Below are 6,570 nucleotides of genomic sequence, written 5' to 3' on the forward strand. Positions count from 1 at the left end.
TGTGAATTAGACAAATGAGAATTTTTTAGCCTTAAATCACATTATACCTACATAGAGTAGGTAAAAGGCTATACTTAATATATTCTTACAATTATAAAGACGAGACAATGGTTTTAGTTGAGGCTACATATAAACTGGAAAAATATGATGTGTGCAGACTTTGCATGTGCACATGACTATTTATGCACTCCTCGGTTTTTTTTGGTTTTTTTTTCTAGCTTCACCGAAATGAAGCCTCAAAAAATTGAGTACAAACTCGTAAATGTTCCTCTCCACGGAAATCTTTAGTAAAAGGCGAAAGATTTATACGATTTGAAGAGAAACCAGAGTACTCCTCGTTACAGCTGAAAAATTCTTAGTGAGTATCTCCAAGTTCAGGCTTTGAAAGTACAGTGACCATCTATGAATGCTGGAAGGTGCACCCTTTGATTTTCAGCCTATATCTATTTTTGCCCTAGCCTTCCTGCACTTCTTATCACTTAGACTTAAACATTCTTAAGCTCTGTAACTTCACAGCTTACATTCTCTGAAGATGATCTTTTCCCTTCATTCCTCCCTTTCCTGGAATGAAATACTAACCTCTTTGAAATCAACAGTCAAAGTCCGATAGACAACCTTTGGCTCCCGGCCCATAAGGGCAAACAACTGGCGGGGCATGAGATGCTTTGTTTACATTCAGTGTCCACAGATATAGATTCCTGCAGCTCCCATTGGTTGCAGTTCACTGGTCCCAGCCAATGGGAGCTGTAGGCAGCCATACGTGTGGAGTCTCAAGGTAAACAAAGTCTCGTGGCCCACCTGCAGCTTACCATTACAGGCCAAGAGCAAAAGTTTGCTGACCCCTGGTCTAGTCCATCATTAAGACTGAAAGCTGTTCAAGGTTGTAAGCACTCTTAAGTATTTTTGTTTAACATTAAGCAAAATTGTAGCCTCTTAGTTATATATTAGCTTGACGTTATTGACAGACATATGACAACCTAAAATGAGAGCGCTTCCTCTTTTCAATGGTTTTAAACCATTCCTTAATTCAATTTAAGGGTATAGCAATCAAAATGTAAATGGTTTCCATCAGTCAGAGTTTTAGCCTATTTATACACTCATTTCCCCTGTGAGAAATGCCATCTCAAAATTAAAATTAAATTTCATCTCCAGAATTAGGTAAATCCTGTGACTCAGCTGAGGAGAGAATGTTAAATGTGCATAATTCTACAAGCAGTGGGAGTAGTTTACCTTATTAGAATCTATCAGAGACTGAGTCACAATCATGACTCTGAATTCACTTAAGATAATAACCTTCAGTTGAAGACAAGTAAAACAGAAAACCCATGCCCTATTCAATAACAAGTCAGGCAGCCACCAAGCATTAGTAACTGTGATCATTCTTTGAAGTTCCTGGCTGTTACAATTTAGGCTGTCTCCTCTCGTTTTATATCGGAGAACTTTACTACTTACAATACCTACAGAAAATGTCACATGAAATTGGTCTTTGAATACCCTGGAGTGTTCAGTCTGTATAACATCATTACTAAGGCACTCGTAATTCATTCTGAAGCTAGATAAGGAGTAAAATTAGAACAGTAATAAGTAAAAAAGTAACATGAATAAATGGAAACAATTGGAGCAATTTGCACTATACATAGAAAGTAAAGTCTAATAGTAATTTAGTCAAATTAAAGGTTAAATGCCAGTCAAAGATCCAAGACTAAAGTTTAATGTTGGTACTATGTTAAAATAATTTAATGTATGATTTTTATCTCTGGTTTTATTATTGCTCATTAATTGAAATTTTAAAATAAAAACCTCATGGAATGTTCAGCTTTAATTACATCTTTGATCAATTATTTATGACACCAAGGCTGCGTCTAGACTGGCATGATTTTGTGGAGATACTTTTAACGGAAACGTTTTTCCGTTAAAAATATTTCCGCAAAAGAGCGTCTAGATTGGCATGGATGCTTTCGTGCAAAAAGTGCTTTTGCGCAAAAGCATCCGTGCCCAGTATAGACGCGCTTTTGCGCAAGAAAGCCCCGATGGCCATTTTAGCCATCGAGCTTTCTTGCGCAAAAAGTTAAGGTGTCTGTCTACACTGGCCCTTTTGCGCAAGTATTCTTGCGCAAGAGGGCTTATCCCTGAGTGGGAGCATCAAAGTATTTGCGCAAGAAGCACTGAATTCTTACATTAGAACATCAGTGTTCTTGCGCAAATTCAAGCGGCCAGTGTAGACAGCTGGCAAGTTTTTGCGCAAAAGCAGCCACTTTTGCGCAAAATCTTGCCAGTCTAGACGCACCCCCTCAAATGTTTATAAATATAGGACTGGGGGCAGTTTTACCACTTACTCCCTCAAATAAGGTTTCATGACTTTAGCAAAGGTTCTGGTACAGTCTCCCACAACATTCTTTGGATAAATGGACTGTAAGGTGGATGAAAAGGTGGCTAGATTGTTGAGCCCAATGAGTAGTGATCAATGGCTCAATGTCTGGTTGGTGGTCAGTTTCAAGCAGAGTGCCCCAAGGATCAGTTCTAGGGATGGTTTTGTTCAACATCTTTATTAAAGATTTAGATGAGGGGATGGATTGCACCCTCAGCAAGTTTGCAGATGGCACTAAGCTAAGGGGAGAGGTAGATATGTTGGAGGGTAAGGATAAGAGCCAGAGTTATCTAGACAAATTGGAGGATTGGGCCAAAAGAAATCTGATGAGGTTCAACAAGAACAAGTGTAAAGTCCTGCACTTGAGTTGGAAGAATCCCAAGCATTGTTACGGGCTGGGGACCAACTGGCTAAGTAGCAGTTTAGCAGAAAAGGACCTGGGGATTACAGTGGATGAGAAGCTGGATATGAGTCAATAGCGTGCCCTTGTAGCCAAGAAAGCTAATGGCATATTGGAAAGCTACAGGGGGTAGCCTCGTTAGTCTGTACTGGATAAACTTAAAAAACAACAAATGGTCTGGTAGCACTTTATAGACTAACAAAACATGTAGATGGTATCATGAGCCTTCATGGGCACAGCCCACTTCTTCAGATGACCGGAGTTTTGAGTTTAGGATGTGCAGACCCAAAATAAATAGGGGAGAAGGGAAGCGCAAAATAAATAGGGGGAAGGAGGGAGGTAGGAAGAGAAACAAGGATCAGAGGATATGGAAATATCTAAGGGAAAAACAGGAAGGCAGAACTGGGAATATTGGGGTACATTAGGAGGAGCATTGCCAGCAGATCTAGAGAAGTTATTAATCCCCTTTATGATGCACTGGTGAGGCCACATCTGGAGTATTGCATCCAGTTTTAGGCCCCCCACTATAGAAAGGATGTGTACGTATTGGAGAGGGTCCAGCAGAGGGCAACCAAAATGATTAGGGGGCTGGAGTATATCACCTATGAGGAAAGACTGAGGCATTTGGGCTTATTTAGTCCACAGAAGAGAAGAGTGAGGGGGGATTTGATAGCAGCCTTCAACTTCCTGAAGGGAGGTTCCAAAGAGGATGGAGAGAGACCATTCTCAGTAGTGACAGATGGCAGAACAAGGAGCAATGGTCTCAAGTTACAGTGGGGGAGGTGTAGGTTGGATATTAGGAAAAACTATTTCACTAGGAGGGTGGTGAAGCACTGGGATTGTTAACCTAGCGAGGTGGTAGAATTTCCATCCCTAGAGAATTTTAAGTCCCAGCTTGACAAAGACCTGGCTGGGATGATTTAGTTGGGGTTGCTCCTGCTTTGGGCAGAGGGCTGGACCCGATAACCTCCTGAGATCTCTTCTAGCCCTAAGATTCTATGAAATTGAGAGGGTGTGTGTGTGTGTGTGTGTGTGTGTGTGTGTGTGTGTGTGTGTGTGATATCAAAAGATCTCCGAAACGGTAAGAGCTAGAAACACCAAATTTTGCACGGATATTACTGATTTCCTAACTTAAATATCTCAAAATTAGTTCTCCCAGTTCTCCCAGAGCCCCAGTTGGGCCCACTGATATTTCCGAAATGGAAGATCTATGAAACGGTAAGAGCTAGAAACACCAAATTTTGCCTGGATACTACTGATTTCCTAACTTCAATAACTGAATTGGTTATATCTTTAAATCGGTTTCCTCAGAGTCCCAATTGGGCCCACTGATCATTAACTTTTAGTAGCGCCTGATCATTAGCATTTGCTGGACTCTGTTAAGCATGTCACATAACTGCAACTACAAGATCCTAGAAGATAAAGCATGTGGGCACTTGCAGCTCCATCAAGGGAAAGGCCATGGGGGAGAGGCTGCAGTGGGGCAGAGAATCAGCAACATCCCCTATACTAGGGCACCAGCAGGTCTCCAGGACAGACCCAAATGTGGCTGATGCTGGCTGGGGTCTAGCCTTGCTAACTGTGGCTGGGAGAAGCCTCCAGATATCACAGCTTCTCAACATCTTCACGCAGCCAGGTTCCGACTGAACCCCTTCTGGAAATTAAAGTTGCTTCCCTTCCCCCACACCGAAATGAGCCATCCCACCACTCGCCCTCCTTTGGGCTATGTGCCTTCTCCTGGCAGGGCTGTGTGCGTTATCAGCAAGTGCCACGGGCATTATGCACTTTGCAGGATTCAGCTCACAGTACAAGGAGGAGATGAATAGGAGGACAAGGTTTTGAGCACTATGGAGCCTGAGGAGGACATGGTACATTCACAACAGCCTATTCTCATTAGAACAGGTACATTCAGGTGCTGCATGTCTGGAGTAATTGTCCTGATGGTGGTTGTGATCCTGGAGGTGGCTGGCATGTCCCTGCAGCCCCTGGGAGGGTCAGCACAGGGGGTCTCCATGTGCTGTTCTTGCCTGCAGACACTTCTCCTGCAACTCCCATTGATTAGTAATGGAGAACTGTGGCCAGTGGAGGGCATGGTACACTCACAACAACCTATTCTCATTAGAGCAGGTACGTTCAGGCACTGCATGTTCTACTCATCTAGATGTCACTCATTGCACCTGGTCTGACGGTGTTTTGCTTTGTCTGATCAATGCAACCGGACCAGCTGCCGCTAGGAAGTTCATTCAGGTTCTCCCATGGAGTGTGCCCTGAAGGCACTAAGGGAACGGCTACTTGGGGAGCAGTGATTTGCTGCTGTTGCAGAGCCCAGGAGACATCCCCTCCATTTCTCAGGGCTTCTGGCAAGGAGGCTGCAGTCACTGCTTTCCATAGAGTCTTTAAGGGAAGATGGGCCTTTCTGATTTATGGGGATTGAAAAAAGCGACCCTATGGGATTTGTCATTTTGTAAGCACATCACTAGCTATGTTAATTTCATAAAAGTAATATATTAGGGTATGTCTACACTAGCCACCCTAGTTGGAAGTAGGGTGGCTAATGTAGTCATTCGAACTTGCAAATGAAGCCCAGGATTAAAATATCCCAGGCTTTATTTGCATGTTCCCGAGCGCCGCCATTTTTAAATGCCCAGTAGTTCGAACCCCCTGCCCACTGTTACCCATGGCACGGGCTAGGTAGTTCGAATTAAAGCTCCTAATTCGAACTACTGTTACTCCTCATTGCAGCAGTTCTGGCTGAGAAGGACAGGGTGGTAGGGCACCCCCCAGGACAGGTAGATGGGCTTACTGATATTTTCAGCACATCAAGTGACAATCTTAAGGAGTTCTCTGTGACCAAACACCTTGCTCAGACAGTGGGAAAAAAAGGTGTCCAAAAATGTGTCTCTAGAGTCCTTCAGAGCATTGCTCTAAAGTACTCTATAGTAGACATCTTTTGTAACTAACTTCTCAACAACAACAACAACAACAAAACATCATAATGACCCCCCTATTAAGTCAACATTTTTCCTAACTTTCAGTAAATTTTTAATATCAGAAGTATCTAGACTCAAGGTTTCCATCAATTTATCTTCTGTTATTTACTTTTCTCTCTCCTCCTCCCATTCTGATTCTCAGAAATTGCCAGCTATTTTGACCTTGCCTCTAAAAGCCTGCTTTCCAATTAACCCTTAACTACATGGTGTTCTATTTTATTAAGTCACAGTGGTTGAATGCATATCAAATGGATGCAATTAGCTTGATCACATTTTGGGATATACAGTACTCACCCTCAAATGCAGCATAACGAAAGGACATGCCTTTAGTGTACATGACACCAACCAAAAGGTTTAATCGGGTCTCAGTAATTGTTAAGTAATCTGCCCATAGGATAGATGCAGTCAATAGTGATATTGTGATGACACAATGCTTCTATCTTATGTTTTAGTAGTTACTCGTGTGGTTGCTCAATACATTGTAACAAAAGAGTTCTTAGATTAAGAAGAGGGTTTTAGCTCCCAGGTTTATGCAGTTGAATTGAATCTTTAATTAAAGTTAGTTTTATAATTCAGCTTGATGCTTGCACAATCAATACTGTCTCTGTAACTTTGGACAAAACAAACAAAAATCCTTTAAGACCCTTAAAAGATTGATAAACCCCTCAGACTAACTAAAAGAGACGTGTTTTAAAATTTTGATTTTTGTTTCTCTAAAGCCCCAAATTGGCTTTGGAGGGTGAGAATTATATGAGAGAGGCTATTTCTTCTCAATGCTTCATGTGGTACAGATAGCAGGAGGAGGGGAAGGA

General features: G+C 42.1%; 1 non-coding gene across 1 annotated transcript; it reads right to left on the reverse strand.

Annotated features, from left to right (window-relative positions):
• Window positions 1-216: 216 nt before the first annotated feature.
• Window positions 217-332, reverse strand: LOC142827465 (U5 spliceosomal RNA). Its single transcript, XR_012902189.1, has one exon. It is a non-coding gene; the product is annotated as a U5 spliceosomal RNA (small nuclear RNA).
• Window positions 333-6,570: the final 6,238 nt, after the last annotated feature.

The sequence above is a fragment of the Pelodiscus sinensis genome, chromosome 2 (assembly GCF_049634645.1).
Source record: "Pelodiscus sinensis isolate JC-2024 chromosome 2, ASM4963464v1, whole genome shotgun sequence".
NCBI classification, from domain to species: domain Eukaryota; kingdom Metazoa; phylum Chordata; order Testudines; family Trionychidae; genus Pelodiscus; species Pelodiscus sinensis.